The following is a 22,478-nucleotide window of genomic DNA, read 5'->3' as shown; positions in this document are numbered from 1 at the left end:
AAACCTAAAATTATGTAGGTTGGGCGAAAAAAGTGTCAAAATAATAGATAGGAATGTAGTAAAAACTGAAATTTTCCACATTTTGATGAAACAACAAACGCCCTAGTGGAACTAGCCTACAATGTACTACGCGTCTCCACGCACTATCCATACTAGAATGCTGATTCGCCGACGCGTGGTGCGTTGTTCCCTAAAAGCTGTCAGCCAGAAGAAGTTTTGCCTCACAACGTTTTCCGGCAGCGAAATATCATCACTTTTTTGAAATGAGAATATTATAAATATGATTGAGATTTTCTACAATCTTTAAATGACATCAGATAGCCATATTGGTCAACTATAACATCAGGTAAAAATACACATGAAAATTGTTACAGCTAAGACATTAAAGCAGTATTTGCTTAGCTAGGGCAAATGGCTCCTCCTTCCCATATTGGACACGGTGTAACTGCTGCACCAACATTTCGCATATTCAAATTGCCTTAAAATTAGTGAATGGTGAGACAATCCAATTTAAGAGCTTAAGTAACCCGTCATTCTACATCTGCACAATGAGCATCAATGCCATCGTTAGGAAGTTTCGCAGCGGTCCGCTTTAATTGATTAAACACTTAGCACCCAATTAACTCAATTCCGTCGACCGCCGTACGGGATCATTAGCACTTTTGTCGTCGGCACATGCTTAATCATTTTTTTCTTGGCATGCCGCACTATCATATCAATTCTCGGCAATCGTTCTCTACTTCTGGTGCGGTGGTGTAGTGATGTTTCAGTGTCAAACCAACGCAAGAATGTATCAATTCAGTTCTAGGAGTTCTTTTCACAAACTATTTTACAGAAAAAGTGTTTAGACGCAATAGCCGTTTTGATCAATCATTTTCTATAAGAATCATCGATAAGACTTCATCGTTAAATAGTTATATTAGCTTTCTGACTGCGGGAATATGGCATCCACTTCCCAATGGGACTGACTTGCGGTTAGCGGCAGTGCATTGCTTTGAAAGCATGCCCTGATCAGACCTGATACTATCATCCATTGGCGACACAGGTTATGAGAGCAGTCAGAATAAACACTTTACTGCGATAAACGTTAGAGGGTTTACATTATTGTTTTCTCTCGTATTCAGTAGTTTGCTTGTTAAAATCCATCTAAATGAAAATAATAAAATTCTGTATTTTTCTATGTCTTTATTCACTGAAAAAGAGCTTTTCAATTGGACATGCCCTGCCGCGTTAAATTCGTGAAATGAAAAAAGGTTACTACAGAAAAAAGGTGATAAATAAAATATGGTAAGCAATTGAATCTACCTATTTTTATTTATCGTTGCTGTTTTTTGCCATCGTAAAAATATAAAGCTCTCATTTGTTGTTGAAACATTTAATTTTTCAGGGTAATTGAAAATATTTTTTATTTTCAATGTGGTGAGTACGATAAATAATTAAAAATATATCATTTTCCTCCATAGCTTTCAGTTGTAATAGAAAAAATGTGAAGGAATACTAAATTTTGAAATTTTCACAATATTACAAGCTTTCCAATGACCGTTTAAAAAAGCTAAATTTTGAAATGTATCTTTAAACCATACTCATACAAGCATATTATTGCCCATAGTTAAAAACTGTTTTGAATTTAGTATAATTTAAAATTACAAATATAAATAATCCTAAAGTTGAATTTCGATCTAACCTAGAATAATACACGAATCAACAAAATCGGAAAAGATCCACGCGACGCTCGTTAAAAATGGTTCTCAATGATAATTCTTTCGTTATGACTTTTCGTATTAACGCTTTGTTTTTTTTCTGAACGAATCATCACGCTGAGTACTATGAAAGGCGATGCTTCTCCATCCGTCGAGATTAATTACGAAAATTTAAATAACAACGCTGTATGTTTAGGCAGCAGGATAGGAAGGATAAGAAGCGCACTGCCTATTAAATAACCGAAAACGACATAAACTCTTGAGCGAATTAGATGTTCTCTGAATGGAGAAGAATTAAACAAGAATTATGTTCGTACCCTTTTTTCTTTTGCACCTTCATGTTATTCGAAACGGATCCAAGCCACGGTTTGTATGTTTATAGCCAGGATAAAAAGTAAACAAAAACGAATGTTGATTATTTCATCTCGAATTGTATTTTGATTTGACTTTGGGAAGCTGGTGCTTCTCGTTTGAAGGAGCTGAAGAGTTTTCCGAGTTTTTTTTTTCTCTTTTCGGTAAACTTTAGAAATTCAAGATTTCTCTATGGAATCTCTGCAAACCCCCTCAGGAAAATAAAGCTTCGATCTTTAAGAGTACTTTTTATTACCCAACAAACTTTTGATAGAAGGCCCGGATATCCATACCGATCGACACAGCTCGACGAACCGAGGTGATGTCTGTGTGTCATTTTGTAGCTTGGAATTGCCTGATTCCTTGCCATACGTTACGTTCTACGAGGAATTCGGTTCCATTATTTGCTATTGAAAATTGGCTCGATCGGACGTTGCATTTCGGAATTATCAAAAAATCATTGGTTTTTTAATTGGAAATAACATTATTCAGAATCGATTTTTTTCAAAATGTATGAAAATGCAATGGATTCTTCAGCACAAATCGATGAAAAAATCAAAATAAGCCTTTTTAACACGCAAGTCTAGAGAAAATAATAATGGCTTATGCATCTGCAGTTAGTTCTATATTGAGAGATATGGGAATGGAAGAAACATTAAAATGGCTATTAGAATGAGAAAAACTCGTCAAAAAAAAAAAACACGTGGAAAAATGTTGCGAGAAAAACGTTTCGATTCCAAAATCAACGTTAAACAGTGTCGCAGTGCGTCTAGTGTCACAATAAGTGAAGAAAAATGTGAAGTATTATGAGCAGGGACAGAAAAAGTCGCTTCAACTAAAATCAAACAGGTGACATCCAGAACAAAATCAAGTCGAATCAAATAACGATAACGGTTGTCATCATTGTTTAGTGAATAGCATGCCATGATTTTGCCTCTTTCCTTGCCTGGCAACCAACGGGGTTGCACGTTTTCATAAGCAGGGATGCCAGATTTGAAGACATGTCTTCAATTTGAAGACATTTGAATCTCTGTGAAGACATTTATTTCATGAAGACATTTTTCAAAACACTTTTCAAAATATTTGAAGACTTACCTTCTTATTTAAAGATACTTGAAGACAATCAATAAGCCAGCAAATAGAAAATATAATTTTATTACTAACTTATAAATTTTGCGACTTATATGCTGGTTAAAAAAATTCCCGATGGCAGCATTCGTTTAAATTTTCCTTGGTAGCATGGCGTTTTCAAAGTGTCTGATTAAAAGGTATTTCGATCATTATATCAGAACGCAATGACTGATCTAACTTATCTCAAATGGCAAAAAAAATAGCATTCTATTATGACTTTTTTGGCTGAACCCATTTTTTTTAAATTTCTATATATTTCAGTGAAAGTTCGTTTTAAAAAATTAATTCGTGTAAAATAGGGAAAATTAACCATGAAAATTTTGAGGAATTTTTCATGAAAATTCAAGAGAATTGAAATTTAAAATTCTTCTTAAATTATCTTGGAAATTTATAACAATTTCAGTATGGCCAAATAAAGGGATTCCCCCAAAATTGAAACGGGAAATTCATCTTTATTTCCACAAACAAATTTCTAAGTTCTTGCGGGAAAATCATCTGAACTCCCACAAAGAATTCATTTTCATTTCCACAAGAAATTTGTCTTGAATTTTCGTGGGATGTACTCTGGATTTGTATTTGAAATTTTTGGGATGTCTCTTCGGATTTTCCATGTACCACATTTTACGGAAAGTTCTAAATTTCCACAGGAAATTATTTTTAGTTTCTCGGAAAATTTTCTTTAGTTTCCATAGAAAATTCTTACGAATGTCGACAAGAAATTGAAATTGTTCTAGTTTTAAATGGATATTTCTCAGAATAGCCACGGTAAATTATTTTTAATTTGTACAGGAAAATCTATTGAAAAACAAATTAGAGGAATTTCATAAACAAATCCGCCAGAGTTTTTATTAAAGGAACTCGTTACACTTTCTTGTTGAATTCTTCCTCGAATTCCTTTGGCATTTCTTCAAAAAATATCTTTGGGCACTCTTCCAGTATTTTATCTGGAAATCCCTCTGTGAATTTCTCCAGTAAATTCATCTCTGGAATTCTTTTTGAAATTCCCCTTGAAGTTCCTCCAGGAATTCGTCCAGCAATTCCCTTAGAGATTTTTAAGAAAATTTCTCCAGAATTTCCTTTGGAAGTACATCTAGGAACTCGTCCAGAAATTTCTCCGTAGGGTCCTTCAAGAATTCCGTCGGAAAGTCCTCCAGTCGATTGTACCCCGTTTGGCATACAGTCATTTGGCATAATGCCGTTTGGCATAATGTCGTTTGGCATAAAGTCGTTTGGCATAATGTCATTTGGCATAATTATTATTTAAGCTTTTTAATGGATGAAAAAGATTTGTTGAGCAATTCAGTTAGGTGGTTTCTTTTATATGGGCAATACATGATAATTGGGAACGGCGTGATAAATTAAGAATAAAGAAGCTTTCTGTCAAAGGGGATCGATTGAAATGTTGACGCACCAACCAGCAAGATAGATCAGCATTAAATTAAAATGACATTGTTTTTTTCATGTAAGGGAAAGCGAAAAACTTGCATATTTCTCCCTTTTAAGAGCAAACGGTTTCTTAGAAAGGATCATATCTTGCCTTGCATTGAACCGAGCGAACCAAATGATTGAATTTAAAGTAGGAGTCATATCCTCTTTGGCTTCTGTTGGGTAAATGCATCCTTTAAACAAAGGGATCATCATTTCCTTTTCCTTATTCCGAGCAAATAACTGATTTGAAGGAAGAAATTATAACGTCTCTTGCCGTCTGCCGGGAAAATGTACCTTTTGAAAGAAGGGAAATATCTTACCGTGTCTGAAACCAAGCAAATTCCTGAATTGAAAGAAGGAACCATTTCGACTCTATGACACTACCCATATATCCATAATCCATAATGCCATTACCCCAAAGGCCTCTACCCCGAATGCCATCACCCCGAGTGGGACACTACCCCGAATGAGCCAGTACCCCCAGTAGTCCTGATTTCAAGTTTATAGTTTTTTTCAGTGAAAAATTTAATCAAAAGAAATTTATTCATAATTCATGTTAATGATTATTATTTGGTTTACGACTTATTCAATAGCAGGGTGACTCCAGTTGAGTAAATTACACAATTTTTACGATATTGTTTATCGTTGATCCTTACTTATTTTTCGACCCTTTTACAAGGTTCACCGTGTTGGAGTCGCGATTCGTTTCAACAAAATTGAACTGTTTGAAACCAGTATAGAACAAATAGTTCTCGGTCTAAAAACTCCCATTACATGTCATGTGCCAATCTTGAAGACTGTTTAAGCTGAGTTGAGAATTTCGAAGCTGGAAGAAAGTTCAGCCTACATCGACTGAACTTGAGACGGCTTGCGAACATGTCTTTAAACAGAATAAAGGGGTAGAAAAAGTAGTTCTAAAATTTTCCGGCGATAAACTCTACTGTGACAAAAAGGGCATGACGACAAGACCCTGGAATTAGACAATTTCTTCTGTTCGTCGAATATGTTTGTTCCTCCCATGGCAAGGAACAAGCGCGATCATCTAAAGGAGATGTTATCTCTTCTGTTCGCCTCATACCGGGCAGACGCATTTTTAAAAGCAGATATTTTCAACTCTATTCGCTTTGAACCGAGCAAATGCGTTTATTAAAAGAAGGCATTATCTCCTGTGTTTGCCTTAAATCGGGCAAATGCGTTCATTAAAAGAAGGCATTATCATCTCTGTTCGCGTTAATCCAACAAAAGCGTTCATTTAAAGAAGGCATTATCTCATATGTTCGCCTCATACCGGGCAAATGCGTTCATTAAAAGAAGGTATTATCAACTCTGTTCGCCTTAATATCCAGCAAATGTGTTCATCTAAAGAATGCATTATCAATTCTGTTTGTCTTAAACCGAGCAAACGCGTTCATTTGAAAAAGGCATTGCCTCATCTCTTTGCCTTATACTGGACAAATGCATTTATCTGAAGAAGGCATTATCTCCTATGTTTGCTTTATACTGGGCAAATGCGTTCATTCTAAGAAGGCATTATCTCCTATGTTTGCCATAAACCGTTACCGTTCATTTAAAAAAGGTATTATTTCCATTGTCCACCTATGTTAATAGAAAGAAGGTATTATCTCCTCATTTACTCCGTAGGATTGATCTTTTCCACATAAAAATGGCGTAGAATGATAATTTAAGCCTAAAATGGTTATTAAACAGAAGCTTTATTGCGTTTCTCTAAGTAACTCTAAGTAGTATATACCTTTACTCTAAACAAATTCTTTTCAAAGATTGTTATTTTACGATTCATCGGTATTTGTTAGTGTTAAAAATAGTAATAGTAGAAAACTACATATTCGAAATGTATTCGGGCTATTGGACTTTCGGGTTAATGGATCTCGGGTAGTGTGGCATTCGGGGTTATTACTATCGGGGTACTGTCCCATTCGGGGTAGTGGCCTTCGGGGTGATGGCATTCGAGGTACAGGGGTGGAGCCACCATTTCCTCTCTTGACTTCTGCCTGGCGAATGCATTTTTTGAATGAAGGGATCATATAACCGAGCAAACGCCTGAATTCAACAATGAAACTATGTCGTCTTTTACCTTTTGCCGAGCAAATGCATCTTCTGAATGAATGAATCTCATCTTTCCCTTCTTCTTGACCTTCTGCCATCCTCTGATCATATCATATCTTCTCTCGCATTAAACCGAGCAAATGCCTGATTTGGAAGAAGGATTTCGCCATCTGCCGGACAAATGTATCCTTTGAAAATTGGGACCATATCTTCTCTGATGTAACTGTCGGGAAGATGTATCCTTTGGAAGCAGGGATCATATCTTCCTTTGACTTAAATCGACCAAATGAATAAAATCTCTTCCTGCCTTCGCCAAGAAAATGCATCCTTTGAAAGAAGGAGCTATATATTCCCTTTCCTAGAACTGAATAATGCATATATTAAGAATAGGAACCATACATATTCTCCCTTGTGATATGCCTGACAAATGCATTATTTGAAAAAAGAAGCTTATATTTTTTAGACTTATGAACGACAATGTATGTTTTTAAAGAGATGAATATATGCAGAAATAACTTCATTTGCTTTGTATTGCCTTTTTTGTGTAACATTGTTTTTGCTCTTGAGCACTTACAATTTTGCTATTTGACTTTCCGTATTTTGTAGTTTGTTTCAGTCAACGACGATCTTGCTGCTGATTCAGAGGTAAAAAGATTTTAAGTGAAATAGGCAGATAATAAAAAGTCTACCAAAGTACCTTCAGTAGCAGTGATTTGATAGAATCTGAATTTTAATTCAAAAATCAGTTTAAAACGTCTCTCTTATAATGTTAAAGTGACAATAATTATAAATAATTGAACATAATATGCATAAGTTTCGAAATTGATGATTACACAACTATTATGCCAAATGACCATTATGCCAAACGGCCATTATGCCAAACGACCGTTATGCCAAATGACATTATGCCAAACGACCTTTATGCCAAACGGCCTTATGCCAAACGGCGTTATGCCAAACGACTTTATGCCAAATGACCTACCACCCTCCAGTCGTTCCTCCAGAAATTCCTTAGTTTGTTTCTTTCACGACATTCTTCAGTAGTTCTTCCAGGAATTCCTCTCGAAGCTCCTGCAGGCATTCGTTCGGAATTTCCCAAGAATCCTTTCGAATCTCCAAGAATCCCTTCGGAAGTTTCTCCAGAAACTCCTCTTGATGATGTTCCAAGAATGTTGAGATTCTCCAATAATACCTCGGGAATTATACTCTGGAATTTCTCTGTTATTTCCTCCAGGAATTCTTTCGGAAATTTCTTCAGCAATACCTCAGCAAGTTACTCCAAAAGTTATCCAGAAGTTCCTTCGGAAGTTTCTTCAGAAATTTCTTCAGGAACTACACTGCAAACTCTTTCAGTAATTGCTCAGGAAAACCCTCCAGGAATTCTTCCTGAAAATCCTTAAGAATTCCTCCTGTAATTTCTCCGGAAGTTCCATTAGCATTTCACCAAGAAGCTCCTCCAGAAATTTAACTGGAAGTTCCTTCTGAAAATCTTTTGGATGTTCGAACAGCAATTCCTCCGGAAATTCCTTCAGGAGTTCCATTAGGAAGTCTCCGAAAAATTCATCAGGAATTTATCCTGAAGTTTCTCCAGAAATTCTTCCGAAAAATTCTTCAAAAAATCTTGTGGAAGCTTCTTTAGGTATATATATTCCGAATCCCTACAGGCAATTCTTAATAAATTAAATAATAAATTCAGAAGAATTCCACAAAGAAATTCAGTTAGAAAAATCCGTTGGAATTATATTTAAAGACTGAAAAAAAAATTAAAGATTGAAAAATCCAAGGGAATTACTCATGAAGATTTAAAGAATATTCTTTTGAATTCTAACAATTTGAGTGTTAAAAAATAAACGGTACATAAAACAAGGAGATGATTGAAATTATAAACCTATTGGATTTTGAAATTTTTTTCACTGATAATCATAATTTTGTAATTGAAGACATTTGAAGACATTTTTACTCGACTGTGAAGACATTTGAGAATATCCACTGGCATCCCTGTTCATAAGACAGCACACAAGCAACCGAACGTTCGGCGGAATTAGACCTCACATTTGGCGATCCTGCCAGATTGTTCCTGAAATTATTGTTTTGTAAGGATCCTGTGGGCGTGAATGGAACATTTTTCTTCGGTTTCGATTTGTGATGTCGAAGATAAGAGTATGCGATAAGACACTTTTTCCTAACGAAACGAAACGAAATACCTATATATTTACTTTCGAGACTTCGAAACGATACGAAATCAAGGTCCATTTAATTCGAAATTTTACGAAACGAAACGAAATTTTATTTTTTCCCGCGGAATTTCTATTGAATTGATTTTACATTATGTACGCAATTCTTATTTATTTTTTTGACGTAAACTACGTCTAAGGGGAAGACTCGGATACAGGGGGACAAATGAAAATTTCCAAATTCGAGACCGTCACGAAATCATGTAAGATTTTGAACTTTAATAGCGTCTTTATCTTGTTTTTGATGTTTTTCAAAAGGGGGATCACTTAACGGCGTAGGTTGCTGTGTATCTGTTTATGGAAATGTTTTATAGGCGATTTGAAATAAGTCCCTTGTGATTGAATGTGAAACGTTTCTATAATCAGATACGCAGCAACCTACGCTGTTAAGTGAATCCCCCTAAAGTCAGATAACTGCTTTGCGACCAATAGAGTTCCGTTTACCATTGGCGATAAGTCCACGTTCCCGTTTACCATTGGCGATAAGTCAATATCCCAGCATTTGTGCCGCTTTCAAAGGAATTCATCGTGGAGTGTGTGCTCCCAAATCTGATAAATTCTATATCAGATCACCTTCATATCGGTAAGTATATAAAAATATAGGAATTGTGTGATTTTTTTTGTATTCAAATTCTGTTAAAAACCTTAATTCACATAATTATGTTATTATGTTGAAGCTAACTCAAAACCAGAAAATTAATGCATAGATTTAATTTTCTTCATCTAGTGGAAAACTCATTTATATATCTGCCAGGCGTAGACGCAGATAGAGAATTGTTAATAGCATACATTTGCTCGCTAGACGAATCCTCTGCACCTTTCTAAAATGCACAAAGATATATATCAGATTGTGTTTTAGAAATGTGATCGCAAAGTTTTTACGGCAGCAGTTTGCCAGGTATGAAGAAATAATTTTTCCTTTCTCGTACAAAAATTTGTAACAAAAGGATATCATTTCCTCCCAAATTCAACCTTTTTATAGGAGGCTCAGAGACCCGTAGTTTTAAATACAATCAACTTGACGAACCAAGCTATTGTCTATTTGTCCTTGTACATGTGTTTGAACATATGAGGCATGCAAAAATTGTTGTCGAATTTTCATCCTCAACCGACTTCAATTGAGTGCAAGAAACAGCTGCTACGGACAGTATGAGTCCTTACAGAATTTAGTATTAGCATTGAGAGAAGAAAATTAGTTTGACACTTATTCTTATAAGAGACCGAGGAATCTGCAATCTGCATCTCCATGAGTGGCACGGGAGAGGAATCTTTGTTTTGTTGAAAAGGTAATTCATGTGGTAAGCGACTAAATATTTATTGTAAACGAAGTTATTTTGAAAACTTGAAGAGGATACCCTTGTTTCTAATCAACCTAACTCAAAACCATTTGCTTTGTTTAATAATATTTTTTTTCCTTAGGGCCTTCTTAACTCTTGAGCGGTGCTTAGTCATGCGCTTAAACCTAGTTTGAGGCATGAGAGGTTAATAAGTTAGTTTTAATAAGAAAGAGGCGCTCCAAAAATAATTCACAAGGGCCTCAGGAATCCACTCCACGGCTTTGACTCTTTGACACAGTTGTACTGATCCGATTCATTTCGGATTACATTTACACTCTGAGCCTGACGTCTTAAATATTGAGTCGAATCACTTTTTAAAAAGAATAGCATAGAATAGTTAAAGATATTTTTCGGATATTTCCAACAAAACACTGAAGATGTTTTATAGAAGAAATCTAAATACGTATTTGTCGACTCAGAAAGGGATTATTATGTAGTAAGTATTGAAAAATTTGTATAACATTAAGTTTAAACAGCTTTAGGGTTTTGTTCAGCAGCGCAGCCAAAACTTTTGAAAATATACGATCGTACGAGACAGTATGGTTTAAGCCTAAATTAGTTTCGAAATTCCGAAGAATTCTGTTAAATTTCGTTAAAAGCTAGAAAATTTTGTGATTTTACAAAACAAAACGAAATCAAGAAATCGCCATTCTCAAATTCTGCGAAATTCCGCGGAATTTCGTTTCGAACCAACTGAACCGATTTTTTTCGAAATACCGCTTATGCTTATTCGAAGGCGCTTTAAAAGGTGCGCCAAATTGAATGATTTGACCATCGGTTTTGGCTTGTGACGTTTAAGACGCTCTGGAAGAGCGCCGAAATAAGTGTTTATTCTCATTGGTTTCGATTTAAACAAGTTAAAATGTCCTGGGCATAGCGTATCATGGCCTGCTTTTCAACTTTATTCTATTCTATTAGCATTTCCTCAGTCAGCTTTTCTAGGGTAAAATGCCCAATAGTGGACCCCCTAGTAGCGGAATTTTGCCTTTCCTGTCATAAGAAGTAGAAATTTTCAACATATTAATTCTGCTTGATATCTAATACCAAGCTCTGCATCTCCTCTTCACGATACATACATAAAACACTCAAATACACGACGTTATTCGTTGAAATTGACATTTTGAAGTCTGACTGAATTTGCCCTATAGTAAACCCCCCGGGGGTCCATAATAGGAAATTGCTTCCATATAGTCGACACTTCATTTGATTTTTATGTTCCGTTCCGGGACGTTCTTTATCCGTATTTCCCCCAAAAATATTCCAAAAATATTCCTATGATGGACACTTTCGTGTTTATTTTTTATAGAATTGTAGAAAATCATCTAGTTCATGGAGATTTCTGTGATTTAATTATATAATAATGATTTTATATTTATTATTATGTGTTCACTATACTGCCCAAAATCGCATAATTGTCGCATATGAATAGGAATTCCAATAAAGATGGTACTTATATGCGATCATAGGCAGTAAAGTTATTGTATATTTCATCATTTCATTTCATTCATCTATTCACGGTCCGTTTTTAACATTTTTTTCAATACAACCGAGTAAAATAGAGCATATACGTTATCTGTGCAGTAATAATGGTTACCAGTTTAAATTTTTATTTATGATGTAGGTTGTAATTATTGTATCTGTTTTATTTCAAGACATTCATCAAAATATATTCATTTAATGCCAATAACAAAGTATTTCCATAAAATTCATTATATTTATCACATATATCCCGTGGAAAGCTTGACAAGTATTGCAAATTTCATTATTCTTTTTGTTGGATCATTCTGCTGGAAGGAGATTCTCATTTTCCCGTGGGTTTCGTGTAAGTGTCTCTGCTTACAGGTCCACCACCCCCATTTTTGGCTCTTCATACAGCAATATGTTGAATTCAAAATCATATTGTAATTTGACCTTACTATCAAGTGGAACCGCATGCCGAGCAAGACTCCAGCCAGGATGGTGGCTAACTACATACATACATACATACAATTGTAAAAAATCATCTAGTTTTACTTTCCATAGCATTTCCATGTAATCAAATCATTTACGGTGTAAGATCTACCACGGTCACATTGTCAGCTACAGGCAAATCCTGACCCAACGAATACCTTCCCCAATATCCAACTCCGTGGTACTTATGAGAGTGTCGCTGAGTCGGGGGCCTCTCGTTAAGTGAGTACTACACCAACACTTCCTTCCCCTCCCAAGTTACGGTGAAGATGGGCGTGGCCAGGAGTAGTAATCCTCATGCTTTTGTGATTTTTATCCTAGATTGAAATCAAGGACCACACCCACCTTGATTTCTGATAGCAATCTGAATAAGGATTTCAAAAGAAAAACATGAGTATCACTAGTGTCCAATCTACGAAGTACACCGTAACTATGCTATGCTATGCTATGCTATGCTATGCATTTCCATGTAATCAAATCATAGGACTTGAGGGTAGCTCCTCCCGATGGAATTTCATGGCAAAATGTTTACATTTTGCTGCAATAATGCAAAAATGGCTGAAGGGTCCACTATCGGTTGGGGGTCCTCTATTGGGCACTTTATCCTTTGTCAGCCATTGCATGAGTATGTATCTTGTGTGGCAAGTACAAGGATACACTATGTCCAGGGTGCCGAGAAAGTTTCCAACCCGAAAACATAAGTAAGTATTCCATTATGAAAAACGCTCTAACGTTGGATTGGTATTAAAACTTGGTTCCTAAATTAGAAATATTGGATTTGCATTTTGAGTTCGTGGATGATTTTGAATATGTAAATTGAGTACGAATATTGGATACTGAAATGTAAAATAAGACTTGACGTAATTTTCGAAAAAAAGTGATGTAAATAATTGTTTATGAAAATCTCAAGTCAATGTTTTTTCTCTTTTTAGTGAGAGAAAAAGGGTAATGTAGGGGTGAGACATATTAGAAATTGGGCAATCCACTTCCAGTGTGCATTGAGAATTCCAGGCCATGACTTTGCATCTTTCCTCGCCGGGGTTGCACATTTTCATAAGACAACACACAAGCAACCGAATATTCGGCGGAATTAGGCCACATACGCAGCTCCAGTCGATGTTAATGTTTTACGCTTGAATATCAATTGGGTATTGAGTATTAGTCGGCAAATTTTGTTTGGAAGTTTGACAGAATGCTGTGAGATATTCGTGGCTACATTTACGAACAACAAAACAGACACGAATCGTCTGCCAAGTGTCGATGCAAGTGATAGTAAAAGTTAAGATTCCCGTCCTTGATCATGAGAAATAAAAAACTATCCGATTTTAGCAACATAAACGAATGGGGTCTGTACCCTATTATCAATACTGAATGATTTTTGTCTTTCTCGTACAACGAAGTTTGGATCGTTTGGCCGAAACCCATTCGGCCGAAAGCCACTAGGCTTAGGCCGAATATACCATTTGACCGAACAAACCATTAGGTCGAAAGTCATTTGGCCGAAAGGATCATTTGACCGTAAGGGTCGTTTGGACGAAAGGGTCATTTGGAAGAAAGGGTCATCAGGCCGAAAGGGTAATTTGGGCGAAAGGCTCTTTTGGCCGAAAGGGTCGTTTGGCCGAGAGACTCATTTGGCCGAAAGGGTCATTTTGCCGAAAGGTCTATTTGGCCGGAAGGATCATTTGGACAAAAGGGTCATTTGACCGAAAGGTCTATTTGGCCGGAAGGATCATTTGGAAAAAGGGTCATTTGACCGAAAGGGTCATTAGGCCGAATAAAACATTTGGCCGAATAGGTAATTTGAAAAGTGAGAAATTAGGAGTAAGAAGTGAGAAGTCTCAATGAAAAAATGAGGAGCGTGAAGTAAGAAGTGAGACGCCTCACTCCTTATTTCTCACTTCTCACTGTAAAAAAAAGTGAATAGTGAGACGTCTCACAAATACCCTCTACGAAGCCTAATTTTGTTTAGAAGTTATGTGGCATTCAATTTTACGTTAGTGCTTAGTGTTAAGTCAGTCTTATGTGAAAAGTATGGTAGATGAAAACCGGCTTTGGGAAAGTTCATCGAATGACATTTCGTCAAATGACGTTTAGCCGAATGACATTTAGTCAAAAGGACATTTGGTTGAAGGGACATTTAGTCGAATAAACATTTTGTCGAATGAAAATTTAGTCAAATGGACATTTAGTCGAATCGACATTTAGTCGAATGGACATTTAATCGAAACGACATTTAGTCAGATGGACATTTAGTCGAAAGAACATTTAGTCAAAAAGATATTTAGTGGAATGGAAATTTAGTCGAATGTTGAAAGTGCTTAGTCGGTAATAGGTAATTAGTTAAATGGATAATTCGTCAAGAGAATTTTGGTTAAATTTTAATAAATAATGCACAAGATACATGGATAAACTGATTAGAGAAATTCTGTGTACTTGAGAAAATTCAATTAGCAGCGGAAGAAACCAATACGGAAGCCAATGAGGGTTTTCACCTGAGCTAACAGAAATTTCTGGAGACCCTGGTGAATTTAGAAAAATTGAAAGCCTACTGAAATAGCAAAATATTAGGTACTGATGTTTAAATACACCCAGGTTTTTTTAAACGGTTTGGTTTTAGTCGTTTAAGACCTTCAGCGTCAATGAAACAATGAGTTAACCCCACAAAAAATTCACAAGAAATCAAAGAAAATTCAGGTGGTATTTGAAAAGCTGTGAAAGTTTGAATTAACCAAGAAATTAATGAATTCCAACCGTGTAAAAAAATCCTGGGTGTACCCTCTATTCTATTTTTTCGGCAGATGGTCAAAAACCATTGATATCAATGTTTATTTTGCCAACATCTCGCTGATTGACATTTTGTCGAATGAAATTTGGTCGGGGTTCTGCCAAAACACACCAAGCGCCATAAAAAATGACCTATATTTCTTTTCAATTGATTTTCCTTGTGTGAACAGTATATTACAAGTCAGTCAAAAAGCCGCTTGGTACGGTTTGGGTGAACCCCGACCATTTGGTCAGGGTTCAGCCAAATCGTACCAAGCGCCAATGAAAAATTACCCATTTTCTTGCTCAAATTTTTTTTCCAATTGATCACAAATCGTATCGGATATCCTCCACTTTTAACTGAGGATATGCAACAACAAATATACAAATGAATTGACATGAATTACTTTTGGTTTTCATTCTACGAACAAAATATCACAAGTCAGTCGAAAAGGCGCTTGGTGCGGTTTGGCTGAACCCCGACCATTTGGTCAAATGATGGTGTTTGACCTTGAAATTTGAAACGACTCATACTCTTCCTATTCAGCATATTTTGTTCAACTGCCGTTATTACCAGACAGATCGCAATCTATTCTTTCTGTTGGGTACAGTAGTCGACCAAAAACACCAATGACATCGCACAATCGCCATTCCAAAAATCAAGGACAGAATCAGTTACGCCCATTTGAAAAAAGTTCCTAGAATTGTCTCCCAACCATAATTCGTTAATTATTGGCCGAAAATTTATTTTCGACCAAATGGTCATATGACCGAATGTCTATCCGGCGTAATGTATAATGATGAAACATTATTCGACAAAATATCTTTTGACCATATTGGTATTGATTCATTGTAGTCGGTTGGTCGGTAGTTATTGTTGGGTTCGCCAAAGTCAATACAGTGTCAACCCGATTTTGTCACTCCCCGATTTTGTCTACCCCTGATTTTATCACCTTTTCGACCCGATTTTATCACGTCCCGATTTTATCACGTTTTCGACCCGATTTTGTCACCCCAAAAAATTTTGAAAATTTTAGTCGTTCTTTTTATTTCCGCAAATAATACCGCAAACAACATTGATTTTCATGAAATAACTCTCACCGCCTGTAGTTTATAATTAATGACTTGTGGGTACCTGTGAAGAATTCGGTAAGCATTTTCGGTTGAGCACATTACGGTTGAGCACATTTATCGTTTAAATCTTCATGTATTGCATTTCCAACCAGAATTATTCCACCAGCCGGCTTGTTTACATTTGGTTTTGACGCCAAATAGCAAAAAACGACGATGAATGTCCGCAATATCTCATTAAAACCAGCGAAAGTCTCGAGAGAAATGGACAAAACGTCGGCATCCTTGTCCCTATCAGGTGGATAATTTTTCAGCCCACTTGGGACGAGTGATTGTTGATTTCGAACATACGAGAGATAAAGATGGGTTGCTGTTTATAGTACCAGTCTTTTTGCTTGCGTTGAATAAAGGCAGCATGCAAACAAACAGAGAAAATCAAATCATATTATTGAGCGTGAATTCTAATTGGTTGCATGTAAAATACTACCACACTGATTGTGAGAGTGTGTTTCAGATTCCCCCAATAGCACGCTTACCAAGGACATGCTAACGAAAATACTATTATATGAATCATTTATTTCCCAAATATTTACCATATTTGCAAGTGAAGAAGTTTAGAAAAATGAAAACTGTATTAAAAACTGCAATTGCAAAAAGGCTACATGTTCTAGCCCTCATGTTGTGCCTTCAAACAAATTGCATACGTTAATTATTGGCTGCCGCATAATTTTGAGATTTACTGCTAGTTGAAACCATACGCGAGGAGAAGTGGATGAACGCTGTCATCAGAGGAAAAGTAGAATCACTGAAATTTAACATAGCAAGGTATAGGCAATGGAATTGAAAATAATTTTAAAAATTACAAATAGAGATTTTTTTGAAAATGATTTATTAGGCGGGATTAGAAATTTAATAAAGATTAAAAGTAGTACCATCTCAGGAATCATTTCAAGAAAAAATTTCGTTGTCATTAACAATCAAATTAATGTATGTATAAAGTAGATAATAAAAATTCTAACTACAAACTATAAATTATTTGTAAATAAATTTCATTTTGAAATTTTGAAAATTATTTTGAAAGCTGCATCCTATACCTCGCTGTGAAATTATTTTCATGATTCTACTTTTCCTTTGGATGACAGAATTCATTCTTCTGCTAGCGTATGGTCCAATGCACCGAATGAACACAATGACGTTTGAGACGGGCGCTGTTTACTAAAAATGAACACTTACATGAATTCGATGAATGAAAAAGTATTCATTTTTAGTAAACAGCGCACCGCTCAAACGTCAATGATGAACTCGGTGCATTGGACCATGGCAGTTGTGTTGCTTTCGCTCTCGCGATACTCTCAAAGAAACTTTTTTCCAAAACGTAAACAATGCTTTAGGTGGGGATGATGCATAACGCACTACTGAAGAAAGCCAATTGTAAAACTTATTCTAGGCAATTCCTTGCTTTGTCAAGCTGACGCGGAGGCAAGGCCAGTATATCATTGCCGGCGACTTGAATGCCAAACATCAAGCCTGGGGCAACAGTCGCGGCAATCGAAACGACACCATCTGGAGCAACGACATGGAGGAAGGCCACTACACGATCCTGAGCCCGGATTCCCCCACTCGGCTGAGTCGGTCCGGTGCCCACGCAACGCTCGACCTCTACGTAACAAACCTGAGTGACCACGTCTCGCAGCCGGTTGTATACCAGGAGCTCAGTTCGGATCACTATCCGGTGGTGGCGGAACTGGGCTCCTCGGTCCATCGGCACCAGCAGTTACGGCGGAACTACCACCGAGTGAACTGGCAGCGTTTCCAGCAGTGCGTCGATAACACCGTCGACTACGAGGTGCGTCCGGAGACGCCGGAAAGTATCGACCGCCAGCTGTGCGCTATCGAGGAGGCGATCACGGCGGCCGGAGAGCAACACGTACCGACGGCTCGGCAGGTAAGCAACTCCTTAAACATCGATACACTCACCAAAGATTTGATTCGATTGCGGAATGTCACTCGCAGGCAGTTTCAGCGTACTGGACTGCCTGAGCTTAAGGCACGCTGCAATCGAATCACAAAATTATCAAGGCCAGAATGGTGGACCTCAAAAATAACGACTTCTCGAATAAGATCCGCACTCTCCCAGATTATGCTAAGCCGTTCTGGAAAATGACCAAAATTCTAAAATCCAAGCCTCGGCCCATTCCACCTTTGATCCCACTAGACAATAATGGCTCTAAGGATCGCTTGATAACTCCTGCAGAGAAGGTCGCTGAAATAGGTCGTCACTTCGTCAGCTCACACAATCTTGGGCAGAACATCGTCAGTCCACACGAAGCAGCCGTCAACGAGCATGCTAACAACATCCATTTGATTCCCAACGACTTCTCGGAGGAGTTGGAGATCTCAACTGACGAATTGACGGCCTATATCAAATCGTCGAAGAACATGAAGGCCCCAGGCTTCGACAGCATCCTGAATCTCGAGCTCAAACACATGAGTGCTCCGTTCTTTGAGCACCTCTCGCTGATCTTTAATCAGTGTCTCCGGCTTAGCTACTTCCCATCGTCCTGGAAGTCAGCGAAAGTCATCCCCATCCGGAAGCCTGGGAAGGATCCTTCCTCCCCAAAAGTTATCGACCCATCAGCCTTCTCTCAGGGTTATCCAAGCTATTCGAAAAAGCTATTCATCATCGGTTACTTGAGTCTGCCGAAAATCTCAACATCTTGCTCGAGGAACAGTTTGGTTTCCGACGCGGTCGGTCAACTGTACACCAACTGACCTGAGTTACCAACGTCCTCAGACGGAACAAGTTTGTCTCGAAAACATCCGCCATGGCCTTACTCGATGTCGAGAAGGCATTTGACAATGTATGGCATGATGGCCTGGTGTACAAACTACAACGCTACAATCTTCCCAGCTACCTGGTGAAAATCATCAACAATTACCTGTCGGCAAGGACATTCCGGGTCTCAATCAGCGGAGCGAGTTCCAATGCGCACAACATCGTCGCAGGCGTTCCCCAGGGCAGTATCCTCGGGCCCCTGCTTTTCAATCTGTTCACCTCCGACATGCCAGAACCTCCAGAAGGCGGCATTCTGTCTCTGTTCGCAGATGACACATCCATCGTCTACAACGGTAGAGTGATCAGAGCGCTAGTGGCAAAACTCCAACGAGGCCTGGATGCCCTGACAGAGTACCTCACCAGCTGGAAGATCTGTATCAACGCGGCGAAGACCCAGGTCATCATTTTCCCCCACTCCAAATCCCCTAAACTTGTTCCGCCTGGGGACTGTAAAATCATCCTCAATGGCACGACCGTGGAATGGGCCAATGAGGCCGGCTACCTTGGCTTGACCCTCGACAGCAAGCTTATTTTCAGGCAACAGGTTGACAAAACGGTGACAAAGTGTAACGTCTTGTTGAAACTACTGTACCCTTTGATCAACCGCCGGTCGTCATTGTCCCTGAAAAATAAGCTTGGTGTCTACAAGCAAATCATCCTCCCTGTGATCGAATATGGCATGCCGGTCTGGGAGAGCTGCGCTAAAACCCACCACCTCAAACTTCAACGGGTCCAAAACAAATTCCTGAGGATGATCCTCAACACCCCTCCCAGGACAAGAACATCCGAGGTCCACCGTCTGGCCGGAATAAAAACCTTACATGAACGCTTTGGTGAGTGTAAAGAAAAGTTTAGGGTCCGTTGCTTGCATTCGGATCAGGCTCCAATTAGGGCGCTAGTTCCAATCTAGGTTATCAAATTTCTTATTGTAAATATTAGTGTACATAGTAGTTAGGTTATCAAATTTAAAAAACACACCAGCGCCTCCTAAAGGCCGTCATGATATATCATATTAACACTTAAATAACAATGTAAACATAAAAATTTAAAATTGAAGTTGGAGGGCCAAGCCGGCTGAGCACTGTACATGTAAAAAATAATTGTAGAACAGAAAATGAAACAATAAAGAAGAATTTTACTACTACTACTTGCTTTGTACTGTGCATAAACAGTTATAACTGTGCCAACTACCTGATATTATTACACAATTATTCATAAATACAATTATTGGATGCTTGTTTTTAACTCTGCCTGCATTGAAGTTTCATGATTGTTACGTGCGTTTGATTCCACTCCTCTCTATATCGATCAGCTGTTGTGAATCCTCTCAAAACTCTCACGTGTTTCAACTTCCCGAGTTGAGAGAATACTTTTTCGGTATCATTTTACAGATCAAAATACTTTTAGCAAGCAATAATAAATCTGAATTGTGATGAAGGTATTTGTCAAGTAATTTGACTTGAAATTATTTCCATGAAATGACGTTGAAAGTTTATCTAATGAAACATACGATCCATTGTATCTTTCCATTATTAAATGAGAAATGGATTCGTGCGAAAGATGATAAAACTAAATATTCCTACACTAATTGAATCATTTATTTGCGAAATTATGAAGAAAATGGTGTATCGAACGGTTCGATTCGAACCACGAACGGTTGATGCTTGTATCGCTTTTGCTTGAATCGTGTTTGAAAGCCGTAAGGTAGGCAATTATTTTTGGTATGTTCTGCGAATGAAAGCGATTATATCGTGATTCCAGAAAAGCATCATGAGGGCCCATTTACGAACTACAAGACGTTTTAGGTTGTGGGAAGGTACTTGTCTGAGCGTTAAGGACTTTATAAATTTCAGAAACCTACCATACATGAAGCATTACTAGAGGCTTGGTGTGGGTTGAGTTTAGCGTTATGTTATTTGCGAATGAAACTTAACCGCTGAGTGGATTAACCTGTTTTTACAAAAAATCTTAGCAAACTAATCGCAACCATCGGATATTCCATCTGCAGCTTTCGGTTATTTTCTCCAGTACGGGTTATTGGTGAGAATGTTTTGATTTTAGAGTTTCACCTATACTAACTATAGTAGTGCTACAAATCGAAAGCGCATGCCACCATTTGGCTACGGGTGCCCCCAGTATTGTCCAAAAATGTTTTGGTTAATTATGTCGCTATACTAAGGGAAATTGTGAAATAAAAATGATAGCTAACATAGTGTGGTTGTTATCCATTCATCTGATGTGCGAAAGCAGGTATGTTCATTCATAAAACTCTTTTATTGGGCAAAAGAAAAACTCTAGCACAGCCAGTCTGCTTAAGTCAACGAAATATGGCTGCTAAAAAAACCGAGTCAAAGTGATTTTTCACGCAAGATAATTGCTTTTAATAGTTTAAGAAGTGTATAAATCTAGAGTTATGAGGCAGATATATGTTTGATACACTTTTCTAAAGAAGCAATGGTTAATATCTCCCTACAAATCGACGTATTATCGCTGAAATATTGATTAATTTGCATGATGAGCCAATGTTACATCCAGGGCCAACATTACCGCCGGTTACCCTATCAAATATCCATTCAACGGAACGTCATTAGGGGGCCCTCCTTAGCCGTGCGGTAAGACGCGCGCGCGGCTACAAAGCAAGACCATGCTGCGGGTGGCTGGGTTCGTTTCCCGGTGCCGGTCTAGACAATTTTCGGATTGGAAATTGTCTCGACTTCCCTAGGCACACAAGTATTATCGTGTTAGCCTCATGATATTCGAATGCAGAAATGGTAACTTGGCTCAGAAACCTCGCAGTTAATAACTGTGGGAGTGCTTAATGAACACTAAGCTGCGAGGCGGCAATGTCCCAGTGGGGGATGTAATGCCAACGAAGAAGAAGAAGAAGAACGTCATTAGACTAAATGTACCAAGATTATTAATTCGAAAATTTGCTTTCGACCAAATGTCTTTTAAACCAAATGTACGAATCTTCTTCATTCTAAGATTTAATTTCGACTAAATGTCCATTCGACGTAGTGTCCTTTCGACTAAACGTCATTCGACCAAACGTCCTACGTCTTTAGCGGACGAAAAATTCATTTTTGACGAAATGTCCCTTCGACCAAATGTTCATGCGACGTAATGTCCTTTCGACCAAATGCCATTCGACTAAATGTCATTCGACGAAATGTCTTTTGACGAAATTGTATAGATTCTATAAACAGATAAATCTTAAGTGAATATTGTTTACAATGCAGATTTTTTTGCTAATACTGAAACCGCAACCGCATGTGTCTTACTTAAATTGTGTACGTGGATATGCAATCATAATCACCAAGATTTTTAGTAGAGGTTGCATGAATTTAACCTTAAGGTAAACATCGTTGTTTGTTCAAGACACATTAATTACGTAATTTTTCACGTGAATATGACCTGGTCTTTTTTTATAGGGTATGTAATTGAGAATGTAGAGTTTAAATGGTACCTATAACGTCCATGATACCGTTTGTTCGTTATGCTTAGGGTGAATCGCGGTAGAATCCAATTAAAAAACCACATCAAGCATTTTAATGGCACACATTTTCAAAAGAAACAGACAGGCAACAGCGAAAACTACATGTTTAAATGCATT

General features: G+C 37.6%; 1 protein-coding gene across 5 annotated transcripts in view; it reads right to left on the bottom strand.

The window, feature by feature from the left end:
- Positions 1-22,478, bottom strand: part of LOC134224766 (pyrokinin-1 receptor) — a 680,810-nt gene that overhangs the window by 460,933 nt on the left and 197,399 nt on the right. The gene's annotated exons all lie outside the window — the stretch shown is intronic.

The sequence above is a fragment of the Armigeres subalbatus genome, chromosome 3 (genome assembly GCF_024139115.2).
Source record: "Armigeres subalbatus isolate Guangzhou_Male chromosome 3, GZ_Asu_2, whole genome shotgun sequence".
NCBI classification, from domain to species: domain Eukaryota; kingdom Metazoa; phylum Arthropoda; class Insecta; order Diptera; family Culicidae; genus Armigeres; species Armigeres subalbatus.
Note: the sequence above shows the minus strand (reverse complement) of the source record. Positions and strands in the feature narration are given on the sequence as shown.